Here is a 15,573-nt window from a genome sequence, read left to right as displayed (position 1 = left end):
CTTCCAGCCTTTTTTAGCTTTTATTTGGAAACATTTCACTAAGTTGCTGGACTGGCCTCAAACCTGCAATCCTCTGGTCTTAGCATCCCAAGTACTGGGATGACAGGTGTTTCTACCATGCTCAGTTCTCTGAGTAATTTTTAGTTAAGGAAAGAATAGGCATCATACATAGTACATAATCATTATACAAAGATGACCTGTGTCTGAATTATCAGGTGGCAAAAGAGAGGAAAGTAGATAAAATTTATGTTAAAGTTAAAGTCAAAGGCAACCTCAATAATCACGATGGAATCAGTAACCATCCCAGAAATCGTCTGCAGTGGGGCATGGTGGCGCACACCTGTCATCTCAGTACCTGGGAGGCTGAGACCAGAGCATCACAGGTTCCAGCATCAGCCACTTAGCCAAGCTCTCAGCAACTTATTGAGACCCATAACAAGCCACGACTATGAAAACTCAGTGATTTACCCAATATTCATCTAGTGCTTATGTGTCTTTTTTCCTAACACTCTTCAAGGAAAACATTCTATATATAGTTTTCCAATTTTTTTAGACTTTTCCATAAAATGTTTAATAAGAAATCAAACCCTTCCTCCCTGTTGTAGAAAATCAAATGGTTTTTATTTTTTTTCCTGCTATTCAGAGGCCTGCTTTCATTCTAGTTTTTATATGCATACATTTCATTTTTAATTTTTTAATTTTTTAATTTTTATTTAAATTTTTTTAATTTTTATTTTTTATAAGTGGAACATATTGAGAGTGCTGTACATTTACATTGTGCTTCATGCCGTTTCCCCCTCCATTTTTCCCCCCCAATAGAGAGTGACCAGGTTAATCATGTCGTATTTATGTGATTACACATATTCGTATGTAACTCCTCCATTGAACAACTCAGCCTTCTTCCTCTCCTATCCTTCCATTCAAGCTTTGCTGAGATTTCCCCTCCATCATCTGGAGTCCCTCTGGTATTACCACTACTCCCTAGCTTGAACATATTAGAGAGAACATATGTCCCTTCTCTTTCTGTTCTTGACTAATCTCACTTAACATAATGTTCTCTAGTTCCTTCCATCTTCTTGCAAATGCTATTATTTTATTTTTCTTTATAGCTGAATAGAAAATTCCATTGTGTGTATTTCCCATAATTTTGCAATCCATTCATCTGTTAATGGAGATCTAGGTTGGTTCCATATTTTGGCTATTACAAACTGTGCTGCTATGAACATGGGTATGCATATGTTAACGTAGTTCTCTGATTTCACCCCCTTTGGAAAGATACCCAGGAGTGGTATAGCCAGATCAAATGGTGGATCTATTCCCAGTTTTCTAAGGAATCTCCATACTGATCTCCATAGTGGCTGGACTACTTTGCACTCCCACCAACAGTGTAAAAGAGTTCCTCTTTCCCCACATCCTCACCAGCAATTGTTGTTGTTTGATTTCTTTATGTTTGTCACTCTTATTGGGGTTAGATGGAATCTCAGTGTAGTTTTGATTTGCATCTCCCTGATGGCTAGTGATGTTGAACATTTTTTCATGTATCTATTGGCCATTTGTATCTCTTCTTTTGTGAAATGTCTATTCACTTCAGTTTCCCATTACTTAATTAGGTTGTTTGTTTTGCTAGTGTAGAGTCTTTTGAGCTCTTTTTATATTCTGGATATTAGCCCCCTATCAGAGTGGTGACTGGTAAAGATCTCCCATTCTGTAGGCTTCCTCTTTAGGTTCTCAATGGTTTCCTTTGATGAGAAGAAACTTTTTAGTTTGAAGAGATCCCACTTATTAATTCTTAATTTAATTTCCTGCTCTTTGGAAGTCTTATTGAGAAAGTTACTCCCTGTACCTATATGTTGGAGTGTAGATCCTATGCATTTCTCTAATAACTTCACAGTCTCTGGTCTAATTTCTAAGTCTTTGATCCATCTCAAGTTGATTCCTGTGCATGGTGAGAAGTAAGGATTCAGGTCCAACTTTCTACAAGTGGATAGCCAGTTCTCCCAGCACCATTAGTTGAAAATGCTGTATTTTCTCCAGCATATGAGTTTGGCCCCTTTGTCAAAGATCAGTTGACTATAGATGTGTGGGTTTGTTTCTGTATCTTCTATTCTGTTCCACTGGTCAGTCTGCGTATTGTTGTGCCAATACCGTGCTGTTTTTACTACTATTGCTCTATAGTATAATTTGAAGTTCGGAATTGTGATGCCTCCTGCCTGGTTCTTGTTGCTGAGAATTGCTTTGGCTATTCTGGGTCTTTTCTTCCTCCATACAAAATCCATAACTGATTTTTCCAGGTCTTTGAGAAATGTTGTTGGTATTTTAAGGGGGACTGCATTGAGTCTATAGATCACTTTTGGCAGAATGGCCATTTTGATGATATTAATTCTGCCTATCCATGAGCAAGGGAGATCTTTCCATCTTCCAAGGTCTTCTTCAGTTTCCTTCTTTAATGTTTTTTAGTTTTCTTTGTAGAGGTCTTTTACATCTTTGGTTAGGTTTATTCCTAGGTTAGTTTTCCAGTTTTTATTTTTAAAAATATAAATAGCCATAAAATGCTTATATTTATGGTATGTAAGACATTTGGGGACAACTATATTTTGTGGAATTTCTGGAGACCTTACACCCCTTTCTCTTTCTATAGTGAGAACACTTAAGATCTGTTCTCTGGAGACTTTTCAAGAACATAATAGATTGGTTTTTAATTTGAATGCTTTTATTAGTGAATTTCATGCTCTATGATTGCAATTATCAGTACAGTGTGGTTCATTGTGATACAGCATACATGCTCTGGATGTATTGGTATTGTTTGGGGGTTTTGTGGGAATTTTTCTTGATACTGGGTATCTACCTCTGAGTTACATTCACAACTTTTTTTACTTTTTCTTTTGAAATGGAGTCTTGGTACATTGCTGAAGACCTGGCTAAGATGCCGAGGCTATCCTCAAACTTGTGATCCTCCAATCTCAGCCTCCCAAGAACCCAGATAGCAGACAAGAGCCACGGTGCCTAAGTTGGTAGATTGTTTTCAAAGGTAGTGACTGAGATGTACAACCCATCTCTTTGACTCATTCCTGCTTATCTTTTTTTGTGTGTGTGTGCAATTCCTGCCTCAACCTCTACTCAGAGTCATGCCCCCAGCGTGATTTTCATGCTGGCGTCCAGTCTCTGCAGGGTTGTTTTAAGCTCTTCCCTGCCTGTAGTGCTGTCTTGGCTGCCCCTGCTCTGCTGATGAACATTTCAGTTGCTTCGTATATTTCTTTTTTTTTATATTAGGTAGATTTTTTTTATTTCCAGTTTTAAGGAAGGGAATGATTTATTGGAATAGCAAGCTCATCTCAAGAGACAATTTATTAGAATATCAAGCTCAGATATATAAATTGAAGCTTCCTAGGTCATACCTTAGGTCTACCAGATCAGAAACTCTTTGAGATTGAATATAGCATATTTTTAATTCAAATCTGAGATGATTTTATACATATCAAATCTTTATTTTTTGTGGTACTGGGAGCTGAACTCAGGGACATTTTAACTCTGAGCTACACCCCAAGTCCTATTTCAGTTTTTTATTTTATTTTTTTATTTCTTTTATTTTTTATTTTTTATTTTTTTATATTGGTGCACTGTATTCATACATCATAGTGGGATACAAACTTTTGTAGACATACATCCACATATCGCCCAGTCAGCCCCCACCCGATCCCCACCCCATTCTCTCACCATCCCTCCTTCCCATGCTTGGCTTAGTGGTTGACATCTATTATTATAGCAGTTTATCCAAAATTAACAATGATAATCTCACAGAACAGTTTCATTTGTCTGATACCAAGCTTTTGATAACATAAAGATAACATTTCAATATTTCTTTTTGCTTTCTTTCTTACCAGAGAATATTTTTTTTCTATTTTTAGGTGAAAGTATCATATATTTATATATTTATTTTTCAGAAAAAAAATCTATCCTAATATGGAATATGGACTCTGGATACCCAAAACGATCTTGAAAAAGAACAAAGCTAGAAGATATATAGTTTCTGATTTCAAACCATATAAAGCTACAATAATTGAAACAGTGTAGTACTGTTCTAAAGGCAGATATATAAACCATTGGAGTTAAATAAAAGCCTAGAGCTAAATTCTTCCCTATATTGTCAAGTTATTTTTGACAAGGTTTCCACGAACATTTGGTGGTGGAAATAATAATCTTTTAACTAAATATTGTTGAAAAATAATACGTACATGGAAAAGAATAAAATTGGACCCTTACCTAATCCCATATACAAATATGAACTCAAAATAGATAAAAGACCTAAATATAAATCTTAAGACTATAAACTTTTAGAAGAAACTCTGGTTCATAAAACCTCACAACATTGAAATTGGCAGTGATTTCTTGGATATGATTTCAATGGCACAGGCAACAGAAGAGTATACAAACTCCCTAAAAAATAAAAAAACATATTGTATATCCAAAGACAATGTAAACAGAGTTAACAGTTACTAATAGAATGGGATAAAATATTTCCAAATGCTATATCTGAAGGTATATTAATATTCCAACTAGACATCCTAAAAATTAACAACAATAAAGGCAAACAATACAATTTAGAGATAGGTAAAAGACTAACATGAATAATGAATCTCCACAGATAACCAGTCTTAGTTGTCTGTTGGATGGAAAATCTTGTTTCTCTGGTTCTTGTGTGTGTTGCCTATTTCTTCTTTGTAGTTAATCTCTTTGAGTATTTTCTCTAGCGCTGGTTTTGAAGACATAAATTCCTTCAGTTTCTGTTTGTCATGGAAGCTTCTTATTTCCCCATCTAATTTGATAGAAAGTTTTGCTGGGTAGAAAATTTTTGGCTGGAAGTTGTTTTCTTTCAGAGTTTGGAATATGTTACTCCAAGCCCTTCTGGCTCTCATGACTTGGTTTGGGAAGTCTGGAGTGATTCTAATTGATTTGCCTCTGAATGTCACTTGGTCCTTTGTTTTTGTTGCCTTTAAGATTCTCTGCTTGGCTTCCACATTGGTCATTTTGACAATTATGTGGCATGGGGATCCTCTTCTCTGATCCTGTCTAAAGGGAGTTCTATAAGTTTCCTGGACCTGTGTATCAACCTCTTGTTCTATGTTTGGAAAAATTTCCACTCTTATTCCTTTGAAATGATTATTAATCACTTTGGTTTCACCTTCTTTTCCCTCCTCTATTCCAATTATTCTTATGTTAGCTCTCTTAAAATGGACCCATATTTCTTCAATGTCAGATTCCTGCTGTCTGATTTTCTTTTTTAAGTTTATAAATTATGTGTTCATTTTTGGAATGATCATCTTCTAGGAGTAAGATTCTATTCTCCATATGGCCTAATCGATTGTTTATACTTTGAATTGAGGCCTTTACCTCAATGATTGCATCCTTTATCTCTTTTAGACTCTCTCTAAATTCTTTTTGAAAGTCCTCTATTATTTCTACAGTTATTTTCCTGATTTGATCTTCTAGAGATCTCTGAATTTCTGTGTTTTCAGGTTTTGATGTTGTGGGGTTGTGGGCATTCATTGCTCTATTGTTGTTCCTCTTTCCCATGGTTTCAGAATTTTGTGCCTTCCTTGGGTCACTATGACTTCACTTAGTGAGCTCTGTATCTCGAGTCTGTTGTAATCTCATCAGCCATTACTCCTTTAATTGGTTGTATCGAAAAGTCTCAGATCTAGGGAGTTAACCTGGGCTGTGTGAGACCGTGGGGGTGCTGAGCTGGGCATTTTCCCATGGGGAGCTGTGACTAGGGTATGGTATCTCTGCCAGCGCTACTCCTTCACTGGGTTGGACTGAAAAATCTCAGTCCCAAGGAGATTATCAAAGGTGCACAATTCCCTGCGAGTGCAGTACAGGAATTTCTCCTTTAGGGGCTGAAATTTTACTCACAGTTATTGTGTGTGCTGATCAGGAGCTGTCGCAGGTGCGGTGAACTCACTGCCACTGCTGGCGATATGGCACCACTGTCACGCCCTCGGCCGTGAGACTGGTGTATTTCTTTTCTGGTTTTGAGCTCTGTTCTGAGTTCCTTGAAGGCATGATGAACTTGACCACTGGGAGTTTTAGGCATTCTTTGTGCTGAAAGAACTGCTGAATTACACCCAAATGATCTGCAGCTGCTCACTTCAGCTCCTTATTTACCTTTCCACTCTGCAGCCTGGTGCTGTGAAGGAAGATGGTGTCAGCGCGGCTCTGCCACCGCATTGCAGGCTTGATTTCTTTTCTGGTCTCTGGTTGTTCTTCTAGTGTTGTTTTCTCTGTCCCTTGTGTTTACATTTTTTATTTCTTTGCTGATGGTGTCTTCTGGCTATGAAAAGCACTGATTTTGTGGCAATAGAGATTGAGATTTAGCAGGACTCATAAATGCTGTTCTTCTGGGTCACCATCTTCCCGAAAGTCATATCTAAATGAATTTATGAACAAAAGTTTTAACTGAAAACTTCTTATCTTTGATCAATATTCTTCCTACCCCAACTAAATATTAAGTTCCTCAGTGAAACTTTATCTTCTCTCATATGCATAACCCAACTCATAATGAACTGAAGAGCCAGTCATAAAATCCTCATTTCTAATACTCCCGTGTCTCCTTAAAAAGGGCACACTTGGGCGTCAGTCACATGATCTCAACACGACCCTGAAGAAAAGGCTATGAGATCTAGAACATTCCAGAGAAAAACAGAGTATAGCTTTTCCCTGCATGACCTCCTTCTCCAGTGGAGATCCAGGGTTGTATCCTGATCTGATGTCCCTCATTAATCTGCACTAAGTCCTCATGCTTATATAGTCTTAAATATCTCAAACAAAATGAATTCCATGCTGACCCAGCATCCCTCTGCAACTGTGTGGACTCAGGTCGGTGGGCTGGGGGATATTCATTTCCTGGGAAAGTCTCTCCCTGTCCCCGCTTGGTGTGCTCTGCCTTCTGTGGCTCTTTCCTGCCCTGCCCAACAAATATATAATCACCTGCATCACAACATGTATAGCACGGAGCAAATACATGAATATGTTATGGTAGTAATGGCACTGTGGGCCATTCTATATAAGACCATATAATCATGAGGACTTACTGCAGAATTGTCTTAAGACAATTTCCCAGTATGTTTCTCTGTGCTTTGACCTACAGGTGTTTGAATAAACCTCTTGGGACATGTGGAAAGACACCAGTTGTGTGTAACGAGACACACAGTCTCCAGTAAAAAAAAAAAATAGGACAGCAGTGTACTGAAGGTCAAGAATGTGGCTTTATTTAAACTGTTGGGCAGGTTCCTGGCCAGGAAAGCCACAGTGAAGCTCCCCAGGGCCAGGGTGCCCAGGTATCCCAGGACACAGTAGAAGGCGGTGACTGAGCCCTTGTTGCACACGATGAAGATGTGGCCATGTTCAGAGTATGCATCAGTGTCAATAAAGGGAGGAGAGGTTCCCAGCCAGATGGCACAGAGCATCACTTGGATCAGGGAGCAGATGGGGATGATGAAATTAGGTGCCCCTGACACCAGGAGCTGCATCCTCCTCCTCCTATGACCCGTGGCCTTAAAGGCCAGAACCACTGTGACAGTTTTGGCCAAGACAGTGGAAACAGCCACAGTGAACCCGACTCCAAAGGTAATCTGCTGGAGGATGCAGGTGGCCATGTTGGGACGGCCAATGAAGAGCAAGAAGCAGAGGAAGCAGAAGGTGAGGGAGACGAGCAGGACATAGCTGAGAGCGCGGTTGTTGGCCTTGACGATGGCAAAGTCTCTGTGTTTCACAAAGACCCCAAGAACCCCAGCTGTGAGTGCAGAGAAGCCCAGAGCAACACAGGCCAGAGCTGTCCCCAAGGGGTCCTCATAAGCCAGGAAAGCCACCACCCTGGGGAGGCAGAGATTCCGCTGTGTTTGGGAACTCATGAGGGGAACACCGGGCATATTGCTCTGCATCTTGAGGGGAAGATAAGCAGATCATTTAATTGACTTGGGTATTTTTTGCCACATCAATGTCCATTTTCACGCCTGCCATGTCACTATTAGGACAGACTGCCTGTGATGTCTCAGTGAGAATAACCTGAACACTATCCTAAATTTAGAAGATCTGGACCCCACCCCAACGCTTTGCTAAAGGAAACCTCTTCCTGCAGCCTGACCCACTGTGTTGCCCACTGAGAAATGGAAGCAAGAACTCACCATGGCATGGTTTGACAAGTCAAGACTAAGGAAACTCCGTGCTTTTCCTCGTATTCATCCAGTGCTGCATCTCAATTATTTTCCAGCACTCTTTGTAAAAAAACCTTCTCTACACAGTTTTCCTATTTTTAATTCCATAAAAATTAAGATCCATAAAATGCATGTTTATGCTGTTTGAGATTTTTTTTTAATTTTTATTGGTGCACTGTATTCATACATCATAGTGGGATACAAAAAATACTTTTGTAGACATACATGCACACATCGCCAGTCAACCCCCACCCGATCCCCACCCCATTCCCTCCCCATCCCTCCTACCCATGCTTGGCTTAGTGGTTGACATCTAGTATTATAGCAATTTATCCAAAATTAAAAATGATAATCTCACATAACAGTTTCATTTGTCTGATACCAAGCTTTTGATAACTTAAAGATAACATTTCAATATTTCTTTTTGCTTTATTTCTTACCAGATAATATTTTTTCTTTCTTTTTTTTAGGTGAAACTATCATATATTTATATATTTATTTTTTCAGAAAAAAATCTATCCTAATACGGAATATGGACTCTAGATACCCAAAACGATCTCGAAGGTGCTGGAAATGAAACCCAGGGGTGTTCTACCTCTGATCCATACCCTCAGATCTATTTTTTATTCTTTCTTTTGAAACAGGGTCTCACTGAGTTGCAAAGGCCATCACTAGTAACTGAGGCTGTCCATGAGCCACAATCTTCCTGTCTCAGCCCCTCAAATGCTGGGATTACAAGTGTGCACCACCATGCCTAGCTAGACTTTTGATGCAAGTATATATTGTGGAATTCTGGATACCTCGCATACCATTATCTTTCTATGGTGAGAACACTTATCTGCTCTGTTGGTAGACTGCCTCTTAGTTTAAATGCTTTTATTAGTGTTTTCATGCTGTATAATTGCAATTTTACAGCACAATGCGGTTCAGTGTGGTACAGCACACATGCCTACACTTCTTGGTGTATTGGATTTATTATTTCAGTTTTTTGTTGGAATTTTTTCTTGTCACTGAGTATTCAACCTCTGAGTTGCATTTGCAACATTTTTTTTATTTTGATATGGGATCTCAGAAAGTTGCTGAAGACCTGGTTAAGATGCCGAGCCTATACTCAAATCTGTGATCATCCAATCTCAGCCTCCCAAGGACTGAGTAATAGGCATGCACTACTATGTCCAAGTTTTTATTGTTTTAAACTGTAGTTACTGTTATGTGAAACCCATTTCTTGCAATCATTTCTCCTTATCTAAATAAAATTTTGGACAAAACTTTTAACTATAAATTTCTTACCTTTAATAAACAACCACCAAATGGAAGATTTAGTTCCTCAGTGTTTTAGCATATGCATAACATAACTCAAATGAACTGAAGAGCCACACATGAAATACTAATTCCTAATTCTCCTGTGTCTTCTTAAAATGGGCACACTTGCACATCAGTCACATGACCTCAACACCAACGTGAAGAAAAGGCTGTGAGATATGCAACATTCTAGGCAAGAACAGAATGAAGCTTTTCCTGCATGTTTTCCTCCTCCAGTGGAGATCCAGTGTTGTACCCTGACCTAGTCTCCCTCATAAATCTGCAGTAAGTCCTCATGCTTATATGGTCTTAAATATCTCAAACAAAAGGAATTCTGTGCGGACCCAGCATCCCTCTGCAACTCTGTGCACTCAGGTTGGTGGGCTGGGGGATGCTCACTTCCTGGGAAAGTCTCTTACTTTCCCTTCGTGGTGGGCTCTAGCTTCTGTGGCTCTTCCCAGCCCTGCCTAGTAGATACATAACCACCTGCATCACAACATGCATGAGCAAACACCTGAAGGTGTTACAGTTGTAACAGCACTGTGGGCTCTTTTCCTCCATTCAAATAGATAAATTGAATCAGAAAATTCAAATCAATAGACATCTCAGTGCAGTTCCAACAAATTTTTATTACAAAGTCATTAGGAATTAGAAAAGGAAGAGAAGAGAAGCAGTTTGCCTGGCAGAAACCCTGGAGAACCCCAAAATGGAATGCTGCCCAACTTTATTCCCCCAGATTTTAGATACAGAGTTAGGTTAATTTTTATTATGGGAAGTTATTACATCTATTAATAGGTAATGTGTAGCCGGGCTGGTGGCACATGCTTGTAATCCCCTTGATTGGGAGGCAGAGACAGGAGGATTGCACAGGTTTGAAGCCAGCCTTTGCTGGCTTAAGACTCTGTTTCCAAAGAAAAATATAAAATAGGTCTGGGAGTGTAGCCGGGCAGTAGAAGGGTTTCAGGAACCCAAGTACCACCAAAAAATAAAATAAAAAATAAGGTAATGTGTAGTAACTTATTTTTTGGTAGGTGATGCCTCTTGTCTCTAGGCAGTGCAAAAGTTAATGATTCATCTTGTTTTTTTTTTAATCATGGCTGTATCAGTGGCCCATCAACTATGGGTTCTTTGAAGTAAAGGCCAGGTCACAAAAGAGGAGGTAACCAGAGGCGCTGATCTCCTCTTTGTATTTTTAAGGCTAAGGGCTTTAATTGCATCTATATTTCTGCTATGGGTATCATTAGGACAAAGGGCCGAGGGGAGAGGAGCTCTGCTATGTACTAGGCTAAGCTGCCACCTCTCCCTGCCTGAGTGCCTGCACAGTGCCCAGACACAGTGCCCAGATATGAAGATCGCGACCCACGTCCAGCCAAAACGTAGCAGTAATGACACCACTTCATGGACCAGAGAGCGGTCCTTGGGGGCCATCTGGTAGAGTGATGGGAACTGCTCTTTGTCACTTAGCATGGGATCAAAAGGTCCGTACGTGACCTGAGCAAGCAAACAGAATATGTTTCTGAGTTTATATGGCCTTGGGGTTGTCTTTCCTGAGAAAGGAATTAGACAATTCTTTCCATTACAGGGCTATTCAGCCAGGCAAAGTTGCACACATCAGTGACCTCTGTGGTTTGGAGGCTCAGACAGGAGGATTGCACATTGGAGAGACCAGCATCAGCAAATTAGAAAGGCCCTGTTTCAAAGAAAAAAATGAGCCAGGTTTGGTGGCACACCTTTGTAATTGCAACAGTTGGGAGGCTGAGACAGGAGGATCGTGGCACTCAGACAGCCTCAAACACTTAGGGAGGCCCTCTGCAACTCAGTGAGACCTTGTTTTAAAATAAAGAATAAAAAGTAAACTTGGGGGTATAGTTTGAATGTAGACTGCTTCTGAGTTCAGTCTCTAGTGCCCCCCCCAAAAATAACAAAAAGTGGAGGTTCTCTGTCCTGGAATAGAATCTCCTGGGATCAAATCAGAGAAAGAGAGAAAGGGAAAGGGAGAGGGAGAGGGAAAAGAAGAAGAAGGGGAGATGAGAGAGAGAGAGAGAGAGAGAGAGAGAGAGAGAGAGAGAGAGAGAGAGAGAGAGTTCAACTGAATAAAATACTTTTGAGTGGAGGGGAAGACCTATAGACCTTATCTGTTTGCTCGTTGTGAGCACAGAGAACACTGTATGTCTGAGGGTTCTTATCTTTAAAAAGTGAAGAGGACACACACTGACATACAATCATAATCCCTGTACTTGGTTGACTGAGAAAGTGGATCGCAGGTTCTCAGTCAGCCTCTGCAACTTAGTTAGGCTCTGATTCAAAATAAAAATAAAATGTGTTGGTGTGTTACTTAGAAGGAGAATGCCCCTGGTTTGGTGCACAGTACCACAATTTAAAATGGCAAAGAAATAGAAAGGTAAAATCTGCAACTGCTTCCACCTCCTGCCTGGGAATGAGGAGGTATGGCGTGGGGTTCAGCGCTGAGGTATCAGGTTGTATTTTGCTCTTGTGGAACAGAGTCAGCACCAGCGACCCATGCTGCCTGTGCACACTGATGATGGAATGTCTTCTCACTACCTCCTGGTAGTCTGGACTTCATTTATGAACACAAGGACTGAGGTCGTCTAGAGGATTACTTCCATTTACACTCTCTGGTTTTCTCAAACTTACTTCTCCCTGAACACAATGCTGCTAAGCTACTGCCTGTATTTGGCAGTGACACCATTCTGAGTGTTAGAAGTGTCTCCAGAGCTTCCTGCAAAGAAGCAGTGAAATGGGAGGTCTGATTCCTCACCTCTGTCATCATTCTGACCAAATTACCTGATGAGCACAGCTGAGATGAGGAAAGGTCTACTAGGTTCACAGATTTATAAGTTCTGGAGTTGCCATTCCTCTATCCATTATCAGATGTCTCCAAGTCAGAGACTTTGGTGATAAGACATGGCAGAGGGACAGAGATCACAGCTCATGGCAGGGGAAAGCAGCAAGTAAGATGGGAGATCCAGGAGCAGACGCAGTTCCCAAGACTAGGCCCAGAACCACCTCATCCAGCCATATCCCACTTCTCCAGCTGGCTGGTTCTGTAACAATGAATTCCAAATCATATATATCAGGGGGAATGTCACTAGGTGGGCTCTCAAGAGATCTTCTTGGATGGACGGGAGTGAGGCAGGCTGGACAGAGGCTGTGGGTAAGCGCCAGTACACGTGTCTCTGAGCCTCCTCTCTCCTTGGGATCCTTAGAGGCACAATGGACAATATTATTGCCCCAAATGCCAGACAGATGCCCAGGGGCTGCTCTCCCTACACCTGACATTCTCTGGTGGAGGTGTCTGAAGTTGTCAAGTCCTGTGTGGACAGTCTCTCTTGTGAACGTCTCCTAGGAGGCTCACAGGTATGAGCTGTCGAGAGTCAATCTTCCCAGTTTGTGGGAGACAAATACATTGTTGAGACTTATTTATTTATTTATTTATTTATTTATTTATTTGCATTGGGGATTGAGCTCAAGGGCATTCTACCTCTCAGCTACATTCCTAAAAATGGACCATTTTTCATTTGGAAACAGGATCTCCCTGAGTTGCCTTAGCGTCTCATTATTTTGTTGAGCCTGGTCTCCAATCTGTGGTCCTGCTCCCACAGCCTCCCAAGTACTGGGATCACAGGTGAGCTCCATGTCCTGCTCACATAGATGCTTAATAGCCAGAGCTCCTTCTTCATCTTTCTCCTCACACTAATGATAGTCTCAAGATTTTGGGAATTCACTGAGACCCAATCACCTGAACCTTGTGAATGATAAACACTCAAATCCCACTTTGTCTTGATCACACATTAGAGACAAGCACTAGGGGAAATCTGCACATTTCTTTACAGAATTCTTGGCCAACTTACCTGAGGGGTTCTGTAGAGCTGCAACAGGGCTCCAATCTCAGCCAAAAATGTTGGCGAGGTCCCAGCGATGGCGGCAACAGGACTGTAATTGCTCTTGCACACGTAGTTGGGGAGAAACACGTCGCCTCCTGACAGCCACCTCAGAGTGTCACGAAGGGTCTTGTGTTCACTGGAGTAGACATTGTAAAGCTGAAACCCCAAGGTCAGATTGGGGAGCAGGTGCGGGTCCCTGTTGATCTCCTCGATGGTGAAGTAAAAGGCCAGCACATGTTGGTATTTCTTCCAAAGCCACCTGGACAGAGGAGCAGCATCAGAGAGAAGATGAGGTCAGGAGGTTCAGGGGCAAGTCCTGAGCCAGCATCACCACCAGACAGGCTAGATTTAGGAGGCAATGCAGAGGTGGCCCTGGCCTTTGGACCCTGTGTGAGTAAGGTTCCCAGGGCTCAGGATGATCTTGAAATGGCTCTTGGATTTTGAGAAGCAAACTGTGTCCTTAACATTGAGAAATTTGTGAGACATTTGGAGTGGGCATAGGTGGAGTTGTGCTGGATGCTACTGCTATCAACTGGACCAATTTGCTGAGGTTTCTATAAATTTGAAGTGCATTGATGGGCACAACTTTGAGCAGGAAGTTGTTAGGGAAATGAGTGAGTGTGACTCACATCCTTCTTCATAAACCCTCTTGTTTTATGATGCTGAGGATTGAACCCAAGCAGAACCTAGGCTTTCTACAGTTGAGCCACACCCTCTCCACATAATAGTTTTTTCTTGAAAATAGGTCTTGGTAGAGTACCAAGAGTTTCACTAAGTTTCTGAGACCTGCATTGAACCTGTGATTTTCCTGTCTGTCTCCCAAATGCTGAGATTATAGCCATGAGCCAAGAAGCCATCTCAGACAAACCTTTTCTCCTTTTCCTTTTAGAGCAGAACCAAGCCACAAGCAGTGCTAGTTCTCCCTGTGTTCAGGAATCCTTAGCCAGCCTCTGCCCTGCCTGCTGACCAAAGCTTTGGTAACAGTTTCCCCTTTCTCAGGTTCCCAGAGGGATTCTGAGCAGCTCATGCAGTACAGAGCAGTTATAATCCACAGACAGTTAAGAGAGCCGGCCGGTCATCATGTTTTTCTTCAAATATGAACACATTATTCAGGACCTATAATTAATTTTTCTAGGTAGCAACATTTCCTCTTTGTGTTCCTGGACTTTCTTTCTCTGTAGAGAATTCCCTTGATGCTTCCTCCTCTATTCTGCCCTTTCTCTGCTATTTTTGTAGCTAGATTTACCAAAAGTAGTTCTTGGATTTTAGAGCTACCTCTCAAAGGCTTATATTTCTCAAATAATTAATTTAAAAAATTTTCAAGGGTGTGTGTGTTTGTGTGTGTTTGTTTGTTTGTGTGTTTGTTGGTGTGATTATTGTGATGAAAACCAGGGCCACTCTACCTTTGAGATACATCCAAACATTTTATTTTTCCTGTGGCACTGGAGATTAAGCCTAGGGGATTTCTACTTGTGAAAAACACTCCAGCCCTATTAGTTTCATTTATTTTTTTAAATGAGAGCTTTGCTAAGTTGCTGAGGCTGTTTTTGTCTTTTGTTTTTTGTTTCTTTTACAAAAAAATAGCAGTAACCCAGGGTGGAGGCACAAGCTTGTAATCACAGATTTGGGGAGGCTAAGACGGAAGGATCGTCGCTTGCAAACAGCCCTAGCTTCTTAATGAGGCCCTCTGCAACACAGTGAGACCCTGTTTCTAAATAAAGAATGAAAAATAGAACTGGGGTGTAGATCAGAGGTCAAATGCCCCTGGATCCAATCCCCAGTGCCAAAAAAGAAGACATTAAACACACAGAAAGTGGCACAGCCATGGCCAAGCATAGCACTGGTTGAGAGTGGAACTTATATAGCAGATTCCCTGAACTTTGATTTCAATAAAGAAGATTACCAGTTCATGGAGGACTCCTGCGTTGCATAGTAAAGTTGGAAAAAGAGCCCCAGCACCAGGTCTCCTTCTTTCTGGATATTAGGCCTCCGGTATTTCCAGCACATCGTGAAAGCATCTTCCTTGGAGGATGAGGACGTGTGCAAGAGATGCAGAATCAGGAAGAAGAGGGACAGAGAGAAGGACATCTCAGGCTCCCCCATACATGGACAGTGCTGCTTTCAGTCTGATCTTCTCAGGTGAAGAGCAAGATCCA

Source organism: Muscardinus avellanarius (assembly GCF_963383645.1).
Source record: "Muscardinus avellanarius genome assembly, chromosome: 18".
Classification (NCBI taxonomy): domain Eukaryota; kingdom Metazoa; phylum Chordata; class Mammalia; order Rodentia; family Gliridae; genus Muscardinus; species Muscardinus avellanarius.
Note: the sequence above shows the minus strand (reverse complement) of the source record.